The sequence below is a fragment of the Salvelinus fontinalis genome, chromosome 39 (genome assembly GCF_029448725.1).
Source record: "Salvelinus fontinalis isolate EN_2023a chromosome 39, ASM2944872v1, whole genome shotgun sequence".
Lineage (NCBI taxonomy): Eukaryota > Metazoa > Chordata > Actinopteri > Salmoniformes > Salmonidae > Salvelinus > Salvelinus fontinalis.
In genome coordinates, this window is record NC_074703.1 from 24,488,552 (window position 1) to 24,506,230 (window position 17,679).

Genomic DNA, 17,679 nt, shown 5'->3' on the forward strand with positions numbered 1-17,679 from the left:
TTTACAGTGCAGGTGATGAGAGAACTGAAACCAGATACATTATTTAGTATACCAAAAAATGATAAAAAATAGTTGTTTTCCTAAACAGTTTGACAATAACAATATTACCTTGACACAGTTCCAAACACCCATGAACTCACACATCTGAGTAGGCCTACAGCTGGCAGAGCTCTGTAACGACATACTACCTCACCAATAGCTCTTTGGGAATGAGGACTAAGGAAAGGAAAGGAAAGGAAAGGAAAGGAAAGGAAAAAGGACCTGCCCTATCAACATCTAAACTTGCCACTTTGACTGGTTAACTCATTCTAAGTACATGGTCACAGTACCTAGCCACTGGCACCCACACCTGTTGATGAAATGTCTGTTATCATCACCACGCTGAGTGCACTGCAGGTTGTGGTGTCAATAGCATGTCAATGGTCTATTTATTTTATTTTTATTTTACCGTTATTTTACCAGGTAAGTTGACTGAGAACACGTTCTCATTTGCAGCAACGACCTGGGGAATAGTTACAGGGGAGAGGAGGGGGATGAATGAGCCAATTGTAAACTGGGGATTATTAGGTGACCATGATGGTTTGAGGGCCAGATTGGGAATTTAGCCAGGACACCGGGGTTAACACCCCTACTCTTACGATAAGTGCCATGGGATCTTTAATGACCTCAGAGAGTCAGGACACCCGTTTAACGTCCCATCCGAAAGACGGCACCCTACACGGGGCAGTGTCCCCAATCACTGCCCTGGGGCATTGGGATATTTTTTAGACCAGAGGAAAGAGTGCCTCCTACTGGCCCTCCAACACCACTTCCAGCAGCATCTGGTCTCACATCCAGGGCCTGACCAGGACCAACCCTGCTTAGCTTCAGAAGCAAGCCAGTAGTGGTATGCAGGGTGGTATGCTGCTGGCTTGAAGGTAAATTGAAGGTTTTCATATTTTATTTCTACTTTACTGTATGTCTTTCTCTTTTAATTAGTTCACCTTGTTATCTAGTACCCTGTGTTGGAAGGTGCTGGTAATTTGATTGGCCAGGTCTGGATGCCAGCCAGACGTATGTGTGAGGCTGTAATCAGGGGTGAGGAATCGCTGCAGGCTTGAGGAGAGGTGGATGTTATCCACGATTGATTAAGTTGGCTGGAGCCAAGTTGGGGAACAATTCCTCTCTCTCATCCCTCTCTCCAACCTACCCCCCTTTATCTCTCTTTACTATTCTATCCTCCCTGTTTCCATCCGTCTTCCTCCTCTCTCCCACCTCTTTCCCCAATCCCTGTTCTTTCTGTTTTTCTCCTCCTCTCCCTCTATCCATCCAGCTCTCCTCTCCATACAGTCGAGAATAGTCATGTTGTTTAGAAGCAATGAAAACCTCTGTTGGGATCCTGGGTCAGGAGTGAAGGATGAACTTTGACAGAATGAGGCGATTGTTTTTATTTTCTTTGATATATCCTTTATTTGTTTGTGCTGAGGGGATTTGAGGCATTTACATAGAGATTAAAGCTAGCTACATCTCGCAGAATCACCTCAGCAACGTGAATTAATGCAGGAACACACACAGGACTCACGCACTCTCTCTCTCTCTCTCTCTCTCTCTCTCTCTCTCTCTCTCTCTCTCTCTCTCTCTCTCTCTCTCTCTCTCTCTCTCTCTCAAACACGCACACCCACGCACACCCCCACGCACACCCCCACGCATACACACGCACACACACGCACGCAAGCACGCAAGCAAGCACACACACACACACACACACACACACACACACACACACACACACACACACACACACACACACACACACACACACACACACACACACACACACACACACACACACACACACACACACACACACACACACACACACACACACTCCGTAGGGCTGGACTAACCCTGGGCTTGACTAAGTGGCAGATTGGGGTGCTACGGTGCAGATTGGCGTGCTGGGATGGGAACTGAGTATCGTGCAGTGCTTCTCATTAGGCAGGAGGACAACTGGTGATGTCATTTTTCTCCTTGGATACAGTCTGTTACTGTAGCTCCTCATCTACACCTGTAACACAGTCTAAAAGGGGAGGTGACAAGATGGTGGAAATGTGCGACACATAAACATGTCTTCTGTTTCAGTTAGCGGTTTGAGTTGAGTCTTCATTTCCTGCCTAATAACCATCATCAACTCTGACCAGCCACTGTGTGTTGCAGCAGCATACAGCCCAACAACTCTCTGTGTGTGTGTGTGTGTGTGTGTGTGTGTGTGTGTGTGTGTGTGTGTGTAACTGTGTGCGTGTAACGGTCTCTCCCCTCACCCTTAATCCTGACGCATGTCCGCCCTTCTCCGTCAGATTGTTTTACAATTGGTCTTTCTGTCTTTGTGTGTGTCTGGGTTAATTAGCTATAGAGCAGCCCCATCTATCAGCCTAATGCTCCGTCCCTGCCCCAGACAGTTCCATTAGCCCTGTACACACACACACGCACGCACGCACGCACGCACGCACGCACGCACGCACGCACGCACGCACGCACGCACGCACGCACACACACACACACACACACACACACACACACACACACACACACACACACACACACACACACACACACACACACACACACCACACAGAGCAGCCCCAGTAGAGAGGAGAAATGTTTCCATCTTCCCCCCGAGGGACCTGGGTCAGGGTGGATATTATAATAGAGCTTGGTAGAATTTGTTTATCATTTTTTTATTTTTTTATTTCACCTTTATTTAACCAGGTAGGCCACTTGAGAACACGTTCTCATTTACAACTGCGACCTGGTCAAGATAGAGCAAAGCAGTACGACATTAAACAACAACACAGAGTTACACATGGAATAAACAAACATACAGTCAATAACACAATAGAACAATCTGTATACAGTGTGTGCAAATGAAGTAAGGAGGTAAGGAAATAAATAGGCCAATAGTGGCGAAGTAATTACAATTTAGCAATTTACACTGGAGTGATATATATGCAGATGAGGATGTGCAAGTAGAAATACTGGTGTGCAAAAGAGCAGAAAAACAAAAACAAATATGGGGATGAGGTAGGTAGTTGGTTGGATGGGCTATTTACAGATGGGCTATCTACAGATGCAGAGATCGGTAAGCTGCTCTGACAGCTGAAGCTTAAAGTTAGAGAGAGAGATATAACTCTCCAGCTTCAGTAATTTTTGCAATTCGTTCCAGTCATTGGCAGCAGAGAACTGGAAGGAAAGGCGGCCAAACGAGGTGTTGGCTTTGGGGATGACCAGTGAAATATACCTGCTGGAGCTCGTGCTATGGGTGGGTGTTGCTGTGGTGACCAGTGAGCTGAGACAAGGCGGAGCTTTACCTAGCAAAGACTTACAGATGACCTGGAGCCAGTGGGTTTGGCGACGAATATGTAGCGAGGACCTGCCAACGAGAGCATACAGGTCGCAGGGGTGGGTAGTATATGGGGCTTTGGGGACAAAGCCGATGGCACTGTGATAGACTGCATCCAATTTGTTGAGTTGAGTGTTGGAGGCTATTTTGTAAATGACATTGCCGAAGTCGAGGATCGGCAGGATAGTCAATTTTACGAGGGTATGTTTGGCAGCATGAGTGAAGGATGCTTTGTTGCGAAATAGGAAGCCGATTCTAGATGTAACTTTGGATTGGAGATGCTTAATGTGAGTCTGGAAGGAGAGTTTACAGTCTAGTCAGACACCTAGGTATTTGTAGGTGTCCACATATTCTAAGTCAGAGTAGTGATGATAGTCGGGCGGGCGGGTGCCAGCAGGGGGTGGGTGCGGGCAGCGATCGGTTGAAGAGCATGCATTTCATTTTACTAGCATTTAAGAGCAGTTGGAGGCCAAGGAAGGAGTGTTGTATGGGATTTGAAATGGTCTGTGATCTGTTTGTTCACTTGGCTTTCGAAGACTTAGAAAGGCATGGCAGGATGGTTAGAGGTCTGTAACAGTTTGGGTCTAGAGTGTCTCCCCCTTTGAAGAGGTGGATGACCGCGGCCGCTTTCTAATCTTTGGGAATCTCGGAGGGGTGAGCAGGTCACTGGGACTACAGTTCCCTCAACATCAGTTGAAGTGTAATCTACAGGTTCAGACTAGAATCCCTCAACATCAGTTGAAGTGTAATCTACAGGTTCAGACTAGAATCCCTCAACATCAGTTGAAGTGTAATCTACAGGTTCAGACTAGAATCCCTCAACATCAGTTGAAGTGTAATCTACAGGTTCAGACTAGAATCCCTCAACATCAGTTGAAGTGTAATCTACAGGTTCAGACTAGAATCCCCTCAACATCAGTTGAAGTGTAATCTACAGGTTCAGACTAGAATCCCTCAACATCAGTTGAAGTGTAATCTACAGGTTCAGACTAGAATCCCTCAACATCAGTGCTGGCCTCCTTGTAGCGTACTTGTAGTTTACCAACAAAGTGACATCATCTCAATGTGTCATTGATTTTACAGTAAGTCACTGTCGGTCCCCGTGTAATCTTCTTCCCTTGATATTACCTGAGTAAAGTCTGCCTTTCAGACATGCATACATGCTAACCTGTGTGATTACATGAATGTGCTTGTGTTTGCCAGTATACATGTATGTGTGTACTTGTGTGTACTGTATGTGTATAACGGTATTAACATGCTGATCGGTGCTTTCCCTGCATAGAGTGGGATGTGTAATTCTGGTGACTTTATTTTCCCCGGCATCGCTGTGAACCCACGCTCCTCAGCCTCTCCCTGTCCTCTCTCCGACCGGCAGGCGGATTATTTGAGCAGCTCTGATTGAAACGGCATATTCATTAGAGCAAATGGAATTAGAGGTGGATTCGCGACCTAATCAACTTCTCCAGCGAAATCGTGACGAATCCTTAATTTCCTCCCTCCTCCCCTCCCCTCTGACTCTGCCTCCCTCTGACTCTCCCTCCCTCTGCTTTGGCTGCTTTCTCAACCCTCGGTTCATAGATGATTTATACTGTATGGCAGAGAGGCACAAGCTTGTCACCACAGTAGGACTGATATTATGGAGTCAACCAGCGGATATTAATCCTTGTTTCTCTGCGTTAGTCCAGAACGTGAAGATTTGAATGGAAAGTTGTGACTCGTTTGACTAGTGACTCGTGTGCAGAGCCACATATATACATAATTATGTATATGTCTTGGGTGATGAGAATGGGTTGTATTCATAAAAGTAGCTTTGACTTTAACTGTATGCTGTGCACAGTATACAGCAGTATACAGCAGTAGACAGCACAGTAGACAGTCCAGTATACATCAGTAGACAGTACAGTAGACAGTACAGTATACAGCAGTAGACAGCACAGTAGACAGTACAGTATACATCAGTAGACAGCACAGTAGACAGTACAGTATACAGCAGTAGACAGCACAGTAGACAGTACAGTATACAGCAGTATACAGCAGTAGACAGTACAGTATACATCACAGTAGACAGCACAGTAGACAGTACAGTATACAGCAGTAGACAGCACAGTAGACAGTACAGTATACAGCAGTAGACAGCACAGTAGACAGCACAGTAGACAGCACAGTATACAGCACAGTAGACAGCACAGTATATAACACAGTATACAGTACAGTAGACAGTACAGTAGAGAGCACAGTAGACAGTACAGTAGACAGTACAGTATACATCACAGTAGACAGCACAGTAGACAGCACAGTATACAACACAGTATACAGTACAGTAGACAGTACAGTAGAGAGCACAGTAGACATCACAGTATACAGTACAGTAGACAGTACAGTATACAGCACAGTAGACAGTACAGTAGACAGCACAGTAGACAGTACAGTAGACAGTACAGTAGAGAGCACAGTAGACAGTACAGTAGACAGTACAGTATACATCACAGTAGACAGCACAGTAGACAGCACAGTATACAACACAGTATACAGTACAGTAGACAGTACAGTAGAGAGCACAGTAGACATCACAGTATACAGTACAGTAGACAGTACAGTATACAGCACAGTAGACAGTACAGTAGACAGCACAGTAGACAGTACAGTAGACAGTACAGTATACATCACAGTAGACAGCACAGTAGACAGCACAGTAGAGAGCACAGTAGACAGTACAGTATACATCACAGTAGACAGTACAGTAGACAGCACAGTATACAGCACAGTAGACAGTACAGTAGACAGCACAGTAGACAGTACAGTAGACAGTACAGTATACATCACAGTAGACAGCACAGTAGACAGCACAGTAGACAGCACAGTATACAGCACAGTAGACAGTACAGTAGACAGCACAGTAGACAGCACAGGATACATCACAGTAGACAGTACAGTATACATCACAGTAGACAGTACAGTAGACAGTACAGTATACAGCACAGTAGACAGTACAGTAGACAGTACAGTAGACAGCACAGTATACATCACAGTAGACAGCACAGTAGACAGTACAGTAGACAGTACAGTAGACAGCACAGTATACGTCACAGTAGACAGCACAGTAGACAGTACAGTAGACAGTACAGTAGACAGCACAGTAGACAGCACAGTAGACAGTACAGTAGACAGTACAGTAGACAGTACAGTATACATCACAGTAGACAGCACAGTAGACAGTACAGTAGACAGTACAGTAGACAGCACAGTATACGTCACAGTAGACAGCACAGTAGACAGTACAGTATACATCACAGTAGACAGCACAGTGGACAGTACAGTATACATCACAGTAGACAGCACAGTAGACAGCACAGTATACATCACAGTAGACAGCACAGTAGACAGTACAGTATACATCACAGTAGACAGCACAGTAGACAGTACAGTAGACAGCACAGTATACAACACAGTAGACAGTACAGTATACATCACAGTAGACAGTACAGTATACAGCACAGTAGACAGTACAGTAGACAGCACAGTAGACAGTACAGTATACATCACAGTATACAACACAGTAGACAGTACAGTAGACAGCACAGTAGACAGTACAGTAGACAGCACAGTAGACAGTACAGTAGACAGCACAGTAGACAGTACAGTATACATCACAGTATACAACACAGTAGACAGTACAGTAGACAGTACAGTATACATCACAGTATACAACACAGTAGACAGTACAGTATACATCACAGTAGACAGCACAGTATACATCACAGTAGACAGTACAGTAGACAGCACAGTATACATCACAGTAGACAGTACAGTATACAGCACAGTAGACAGTACAGTATACATCACAGTAGACAGCATAGTAGACAGTATACAACACAGTATACATCACAGTAGACAGCACAGTATACATCACAGTAGACAGTACAGTATACATCACAGTAGACAGTACAGTAGACAGCACAGTATACAACACAGTAGACAGTACAGTATACATCACAGTAGACAGCACAGTATACATCACAGTAGACAGTACAGTATACATCACAGTAGACAGTACAGTATACATCACAGTAGACAGTACAGTAGACAGCACAGTATACAACACAGTATACAGTACAGTAGACAGTACAGTAGAGAGCACAGTAGACAGCACAGTATACAACACAGTAGACAGTACAGTATACATCACAGTAGACATCACAGTATACATCACAGTAGACAGCACAGTATACATCACAGTAGACAGTACAGTAGACAGCACAGTATACATCACAGTAGACAGTACAGTATACAGCACAGTAGACAGTACAGTAGACAGCACAGTAGACAGTACAGTATACATCACAGTATACAACACAGTAGACAGTACAGTATACATCACAGTAGACAGCACAGTAGACAGCACAGTAGACAGTACAGTAGACAGCATAATAGACAGCACAGTAGACAACACAGTAGACAGCACAGTAGACAGTACAGTATACATCACAGTAGACAGCACAGTATACAGCACAGTAGACAGCACAGTAGACAGTACAGTATACATCACAGTAGACAACACAGTAGACAGCACAGTAGACATCACAGTATACAACACAGTAGACAGCACAGTAGACAGTACAGTATACATCACAGTATACATCACAGTATACAACACAGTAGACAGCACAGTAGACAGCACAGTATACATCACAGTAGACAGCACAGTATACATCACAGTATACAACACAGTAGACAGCACAGTAGACTGTACAGTATACATCACAGTAGACAGCACAGTATACAGCACAGTAGACAGCACAGTAGACAGCACAGTAGACATCACAGTAGACAGTACAGTAGACAGTACAGTATACAGTACAGTATACATCACAGTAGACAGCACAGTATACAGTACAGTATACATCACAGTAGACAGCACAGTAGACAGTACAGTATACAGTACAGTATACATCACAGTAGACAGCACAGTAGACAGTACAGTATACATCACAGTAGACAGCACAGTAGACAGTACAGTATACAGTACAGTATACATCACAGTAGACAGTACAGTATACATCACAGTAGACAGTACAGTAGACAGTACAGTATACAGTACAGTATACATCACAGTAGACAGTACAGTATACATCACAGTAGACAGTACAGTATACAGCACAGTAGACAGTACAGTATACATCACAGTAGACAGTACAGTAGACAGTACAGTATACAGTACAGTATACATCACAGTAGACAGTACAGTATACATCACAGTAGACAGTACAGTAGACATCACAGTAGACAGTACAGTATACAGCACAGTAGACAGCACAGTAGACAGCACAGTATACAGTACAGTATACAGTGTACAGTATACAGCAGTATACAGTATACATCACAGTATACAACACAGTAGACAGCACAGTAGACAGCACAGTATACAACACAGTAGACAGTACAGTATACAGCACAGTAGACAGCACAGTATACAGTACAGTATACAGTGTACAGTATACAGCAGTATACAGTATACATCACAGTATACAACACAGTAGACAGCACAGTAGACAGCACAGTAGAAAGCACAGTATACAACACAGTAGACAGTACAGTATACAGTACAGTATACAGTAGACAGTACAGTATACAACACAGTAGACAGCACAGTATACAGCACAGTATACAGTTCAGTAGTCAGTACAGTAGACAGCAGTATACATCACAGTAGACAGCACAGTAGACATCACAGTAGACAGTACAGTAGACAGTACAGTATACATCACAGTATACAACACAGTAGACAGTAGAGTAGACAGCACAGTAGACAGCACAGTAGACAGCACAGTAGACAGTACAGTATACAGCACGGTATACAGCACAGTAGACAGTACAGTATACATCACAGTAGACAGTACAGTAGACAGTACAGTATACAGTACAGTATACATCACAGTAGACAGTACAGTATACAGTACAGTAGACAGCACAGTAGACAGTGCAGTATACATCACAGTAGACAGCACAGTAGACATCACAGTATACATCTCAGTAGACAGCACAGTAGACAGTACATTATACATCACAGTAGACAGCACAGTAGACAGCACAGTAGACAGCACAGTATACATCACAGTAGACAGCACAGTAGACAGTACAGTATACATCACAGTAGACAGCACAGTAGACAGCACAGTAGACAGTACAGTAGACAGCATAATAGACAGTACAGTATACATCACAGTAGACAGCACAGTATACAGCACAGTATACATCAGAGTGTACAACACAGTATATAACACAGTATACAGCACAGTATACAACACAGTTTACAACACATATACAGCACAGTATACATCACAGTTTATATTACAGTATACAGCACAGTATACAGCACAGTAGACAGTACAGTATACAACACAGTAGACAGTACACATTACAGTATACAGTATAGTAGACAATATAATATACAAGACAGTATACAGTACAGTATACAACACAGTAGACAGTACAGTAGACATTACAGTATACAACACAGTAGACAATATAGTATACATCACAGTATACAACACAGTAGACCGCACAGTACACAACCCAGTATACAACACAGTATACAGCACAGTGTACAACACAGTGTACAACACAGTATACAGCACAGTATACAGCACAGTATACAGCACAGTATACAACACAGTATACAACACAGTATACATCACAGTATACAACACAGTATACAGCACAGTATACATCACAGTATACATTTAAATTTACATTTAAGTCATTTAGCAGACGCTCTTATCCAGAGCGACTTACAGTATACAACACAGTATACAACACAGTATACAACACAGTATACAACATAGTATGCAGCACAGTATACAACACAGTAGACCGCATAGTACACAACCCAGTATACAGCACAGTATACAACACAGTATACAGCACAGTGTACAACACAGTGTACAACACAGTATACAACACAGTATACAGCACAGTATACAGCACAGTATACAGCACAGTATACAACACAGTCTACAGCACAGTATACAACACAGTATACATCACAGTATACAACACAATATACATCACAGTATACAACACAGTATACAACACAGTATATATCACAGTATACAGCACAGTATACAACACAGTAGACGATATAGTATACATCACAGTATAAATCACAGTTTACATCACATATACAGCACAGTAGACAATATAGTAGACGATATAGTATATATCACAGTTTACATCACATTTACAGCACAGTATACATCACAGTATACAGCACAGTATACAACCCAGTATACAGCACAGTATACATCACAGTATACAGCACAGTATACATCACAATATACATCACAGTATACAACACAGTATACAACACAGTATATATCACAGTATACAGCACAGTATACAACACAGTAGACGATATAGTATACATCACAGTATAAATCACAGTTTACATCACATATACAGCACAGTAGACAATATAGTAGACGATATAGTATATATCACAGTTTACATCACATTTACAGCACAGTATACATCACAGTATACAGCACAGTATACAGTACAGTAGACAATATAGTACACATCACAGTATACATCACAGTTTACAACACATATACAGCACAGTATACATCACAGTATATATTACAGTATACAGCACAGTATACAGCACAGTAGACAGTACAGTATACAACACAGTAGACAGTACACATTACAGTATAGTAGACAATATAATATACAAGACAGTATACAGTACAGTATACACCACAGTAGACAGTATAGTAGACATTACAGTATACAACACAGTAGACAATATAGTATACATCACAGTATACAACACAGTAGACCGCACAGTACACAACCCAGTATACAGCACAGTATACAGCACAGTGTACAACACAGTGTACAACACAGTATACAGCACAGTATACAGCACAGTATACAGCACAGTATACAGCACAGTATACAACACAGTATACATCACAGTATACAGCACAGTATACAATACAGTAGACAATATAGTACACATCACAGTATACATCACAGTTTACAACACATATACAGCACAGTATACAGCACAGTAGACAGTACAGTATACAACACAGTAGACAGTACACATTACAGTATACAGTATAGTAGACAATATAATATACAAGACAGTATACAGTACAGTATACACCACAGTAGACAGTACAGTAGACAATACAGTATACAACACAGTAGACAATATAGTATACATCACAGTATACAACACAGTAGACCGCACAGTACACAACCCAGTATACAGCACAGTATACAACACAGTATACAACACAGTATACAGCACAGTATACAGCACAGTATACAACACAGTATACAGCACAGTATACAACACAGTATACAACACAGTATACATCACAGTATACAACACAGTATACAGTACAGTATACAACACAGTATACATCACAGTATACAACACAGTATACAGCACAGTATACAACACAGCATACAGCACAGTATACAACAAATTATACATCACAGTATACAACCCAGTATACATCACAGTATACAACCCAGTATACAACACAGTATACAGCACAGTATACATCACAGTATACAGCACAGTATACATCACAGTATACATCACAGTATACAACACAGTATACAACACAGTATACATCACAGTATACAGCACAGTAGACAATATAGTAGACGATATAGTATATATCACATTTTACATCACATTTACAGCACAGTATACATCACAGTATACAGCACAGTATACAATACAGTAGACAATATAGTACACATCACAGTATACATCACAGTTTACAACACAGTATACAGCACAGTATACATCACAGTATATATTACAGTATACAGCACAGTATACTGCACAGTAGACAGTACAGTATACAACACAGTAGACAGTACACATTACAGTATAGTAGACAATATAATATACAAGACAGTATACAGTACAGTATACACCACAGTAGACAGTACAGTAGACATTACAGTATACAACACAGTAGACAATATAGTATACATCACAGTATACAACACAGTAGACCGCACAGTACACAACCCGGTATACAGCACAGTATACAACACAGTATACAGCACAGTGTACAACACAGTGTACAGCACAGTATACAGCACAGTATACAGCACAGTATACAGCACAGTATACAACACAGTATACAGCACAGTATACAACACAGTATACATCACAGTATACAACACAGTATACAGCACAGTATACAGCACAGTATACATCACAGTATACAGCACAGTATACATCACAGTATACATCACAGTATACAACACAGTATACAACACAGTATAGAACACAGTATACAGCACAGTATACAACACAGTATACAGCACAGTATACAACACAGTATACATCACAGTATACAACACAGTATACAGCACAGTATACAGCACAGTATACATCACAGTATACATCACTGTATACATCACAGTATACAACACAGTATACAACACAGTATACAGCACAGTATACAACATATTATACAGCACAGTATACAACACAGTATACAGCACAGTATACATCACAGTATACATCACAGTATACAATACAGTATACAACACAGTATACAGCACAGTATACAACACAGTATACATCACAGTATACATCACAGTATACAGCGCAGTATACATCACAGTATACATCACAGTATACAGCACAGTATACATCACAGTATACATCACAGTATACAGCACAGTATACATCACAGTATACAACACAGTATACAGCACAGTATACAACACAGTATACATCACAGTTTACAGCACAGCATACTGTAAAGTAGACAATATAGTATACAACACACTATACAGCACGTGTACAACACAGTATACAGCACAGTATACAGCACATTATACAGCACAGTACACATCACAGTATAATGTACAGTATAATGTACAGTAGTCAATATAGTATACATCACATTATACAGCACATTATACAGTACTGTAGATGACATGGTATACAACACATTATACATCACAGTATACATCACAGTATACAGCACATTATACAGCACAGTACACAGCACAGTATACAGCACAGTATAATGTACAGTAGACAATATAGCATACATCACAGTATACAGCACATTATACAGTACTGTAGATGACATAGTATAGAACACATTATACATCACAGTATACATCACAGTATACAACACAGTATACGGCACAGTATACAGCACAGTATACAGCACAGTAGACAATATAGTATACATCACAGTATACAGCACATTATACATCACAGTATACTGTACAGTAGACAATATAGTATACATCACTTTATACATCACAGTATACATCACAGTATGCAGCACAGTATACTGTACAGTAGACAATATAGTATACATCACTTTATACAGCACAGTATACATCACAGTATGCAGCACAGTATACTGTACAGTAGACAATATAGTATACATCACAGTATACAGCACAGTATACAGTACTGTAGATGACACAGTATACAGCACAGTATACATCACTGTATACATCACAGTAGACGGTATTGTATTTATTTAATGTGTGTGGTATACTGTTTCTTTATTACTCATTAGCTCTCCATTTTACTCATCCCACTCAGTCTTTCATTTTCTCATTCTCTCCGTCTTTCTTTTTAACAGAGTTCTGAAAAGGCATGCTTTCTGAGGTCACTAGGACGCTTTCTCATCGCCATGCCGATAAGGACGACCTACGATTTCATCTTCATATGATCTCACATCTTTCTTCCTGATGTGGATATTCTTCCGTTGTTGGAAAATAAGACACGCTTTTTTATTTCATAAAAAAATAAATATGTAACCTTTATTTTATCCATTGTTTTCCATCCTGACCCTTATATTTTGAAATATTTCTTCTTTATTTGTTTACCTTCAACCGGCATACATTATTAATATCTACCTGGCTAAACTTTATGAACGTTTGTATTGCTTTGTGTTTGTAATATTCCCTCATTTTGGGAAGTAGAAACTCTTCAAAAGTTCACTTACGATTCGTCAAAACAAATATACCTTCCAAGAGAGCGGACAGCATTGAAGATGTAGCTAGCGTAACAGTCTTTCATTGAAGATGTAGCTAGCGTAACAGTCTTCCATTGAAGATGTAGCTAGCGTAACAGTCTTTCATTCAAGATGTAGCTAGCGTAACAGTCTTCCATTGAAGATGTAGCTAGCGTAACAGTCTTCCATTGAAGATGTAGCTAGCGTAACAGTCTTCCATTGAAGATGTAGCTAGCGTAACAGTCTTTCATTGAAGATGTAGCTAGCGTAACAGTCTTTCATTGAAGATGTAGCTAGCTTAACAGTCTTCCATTGAAAATGTAGCTAGCGTAACAGTCTTTCATTGAAGATGTAGCTAGCGTAACAGTCTTCCATTGAAGATGTAGCTAGCGTAACAGTCTTTCATTGAAGATGTAGCTAGCATAACAGTCTGTAGCTGTGTGTGTGTACACTTCTTTGTGTGTGTTATGTGTGTGTGTGCACACTGTGCGTGTGTTATCTGTGTGTGTGCACACTCCTGTGTGTGTGTTATGTGTGTGTTTGCACACTCCTGTGTGTGTGTTATGTGTGTGTGTGTGCACACTCCTGTGTGTGTATGTGTGTGTGCACACTTCTGTGTGTGTTATGTGTGTGTGTGTGTGTGTGTGTGTACACTTCTGTGTGTGTTATATGTGTGTGTGTGCACACTTCTGTGTGTGTGTTACGCGTGTATGTGCATACAGAGCATTCTGAAAGTATTCAGACCCCTTGCCTATTTTCAAATTTTGTTACGTTAAGACTTATTTTAAAATGGATTCAATAGTATTTTCCCCTCATCAATCTACAATCTATCTATCAATCGACAAATTAAAAACAAAAAAATTTATAAAGAATAAGAACGGAAATATCTCATATAAGTAAGTACTCAGAACCTTTTATCAGTACTTTGTTGAAGCTCCTTTAGCAGCGATTACAGCCCCGAGTCTTCTTGGGTATGATGTATATTTGGGGAGTTTCTCCCATTCTTCTCTGCAGATCCTCTCAAGCTCTGTCAGGTTGGATGGGGAGCGTCACAGCACAGCTATTTTCAGGTTTCTCCAGAGATGTTCAAGTCCGGGCTATCGATGGGCCTCTCAAGGACATTCATAAGACTTGTCCCGAACCCACTCCTGTGTTGTCTTGCCTGTGTGCTTAGGGTTGTTGTCATGTTGGAAGGTGAACCTTCGCGTCAGTCTGAGGTGCTGAGTGCTCTGAAGCAGGTTTTCATCAAGGATCTCTCTGTACTTTGCTCCATTAATCTTTCCCTCGATCCTGACTTGTCTCCCAGTCCCTGCAGCTGAAAAACATCCCCACAGAATGATGCTGCCACCACCATACTTCACCGTAGGGATGGTGTCAGGTTTCCCCACAGACGTGATGTTTTGCATTCAGGCAAAATAGTTAAATCTTGGATTCATCAGACCAGAGAATCTTGTTACTCATGGTCTGAGAGTCCTTTAGGTGCATTTTGGGAAAACTCCAAGCGGGCTGTCATGTGCCTTTTACTGAGGAGTGGCTTCTGTCTGGCCACTCTACCATAAAGGCCTGGTTAGTTGAATGCTGCAGAGATGGTTGTCCTTCTGGAGGGTTCTCCCATCTCCACAGAGTAACTCTGGAGCTCTGTCAGAGTGATCATCAGGTTCTTGGTCACCTCCCTGACCAAGGTCCTTCTCCCCCTGATTATTCAGTTTGGCTGGGCGGCCAGCGCAGGAAGAGTCTTTGTGGTTCCAAACTTCTTCCATTTAAGAATGATGGCCACTGTGTTTCCCCTTCAATACTGCAGAAATGTTTTGGTACCCTTCCCCAGATCTGTGCCTCGACACAATCCTGTCTCGAAGCTCTACGGACAATTCCTTCAACCTCATAGCTTGGTTTTTGCTCTAACAGGCACTGTCAACTGTGGGACCTTATATAGACAGGTGTGTGCCTTTCCAAATCATGTCCATTCAATTGAATTTACCACAGGTGGACTCGAATCAATTTGTAGAAACATCCTCAAGGATGATCAATGGAAACAGGATGCATCTGAGCTCAATTTGAGTCTCATAGCAAAGGGTCTGAATACTTCTGTAAATAAGGTATTTTTGCATATCTTTTTTTATACATTTGCAAACATTTCTAAAAACCTGTTTTTTCTTCGTCATTATGGGCTATTGTGTGTAGATAATGAGGAAAATCCATTTTAGAATAAGGCTGTAACGTAACAATGTGGTAAAAGTCAAGGTGTCTGAATACTTTCCAAATGCACTGAATGTGGTGTTTAAGTATGTGTGTGTGGGAGTGGGAGCATACGAGTGTGAGTGTGTGTACACGTCTGTGTGTGTGTCAGTGTGTGAAAGAGAGTGTGTGTGTTTAATTCAGCCGTGGGCAGCTTCTCCCTCCTGACAAATCAACCTGTCAGTCTCTCACCCGGATTCCATTACTTCGCCATCTGACTTCCAGCTCTGTCCTGCATGTCTGTCTGCGTGCCCTTTATGCCTCCCCAAGCCTCTCTCTCTCTTTACCTCCCTATCCAAGCCCCTCTCTCTTTACCTCCCTATCCAAGCCTCTCTCTTTCCACCTCCCTATCCAAGCCTCTCTCTTTCCACCTCCCTATCCAAGCCTCTCTCTCTCCACCTCTCTATCCAAGCCTCTCTCTACCTCTCTATCCAAGCCTCTCTCTACCTCTATCCAAGCCTCTCTCTACCTCTCTATCCAAGCCTCTATCTACCTCTATCCAAGCCTCTCTCTTTCCACCTCCCTATCCAAGCCCCTCTCTCTCTTTACCTCTCTATCCAAGCCCCTCTCTCTCTTTACCTCTATCCAAGCCTCTCTCTCTCCACCTCTCTATCCAAGCTTCTCTCTTTCCACCTCCCTATCCAAGCCTCTCTCTCTCCACCTCTCTATCCAAGCCTCTCTCTACCTCTCTATCCAAGCCTCTCTCTACCTCTATCCAAGCCTCTCTCTACCTCTCTATCCAAGCCTCTCTCTACTTCTCTATCCAAGCCTCTCTCTACCTCTCTATCCAAGCCTCTCTCTACCTCTCTATCCAAGCCTCTCTCTACCTCTCTATCCAAGCCTCTCTCTACCTCTCTATCCAAGCCTCTCTCTACTTCTCTATCCAAGCCTCTCTCTACCTCTCTATCCAAGCCTCTCTCTACCTCTCTATCCAAACCTCTCTCTACCTCTCTATCCAAGCCTCTTTCTACTTCTCTATCCAAGCCTCTCTCTACCTCTCTATCCAAGCCTCTCTCTACCTCTCTATCCAAGCCTATCTCT

The 17,679-nt window shown here is 41.8% G+C and overlaps 1 protein-coding gene across 4 annotated transcripts in view; it reads left to right on the top strand.

Moving 5' to 3' along the window:
• The window catches only part of LOC129838763 (metabotropic glutamate receptor 8-like), a 370,637-nt gene that overhangs the window by 96,311 nt on the left and 256,647 nt on the right, over nt 1-17,679 (top strand). The gene's annotated exons all lie outside the window — the stretch shown is intronic.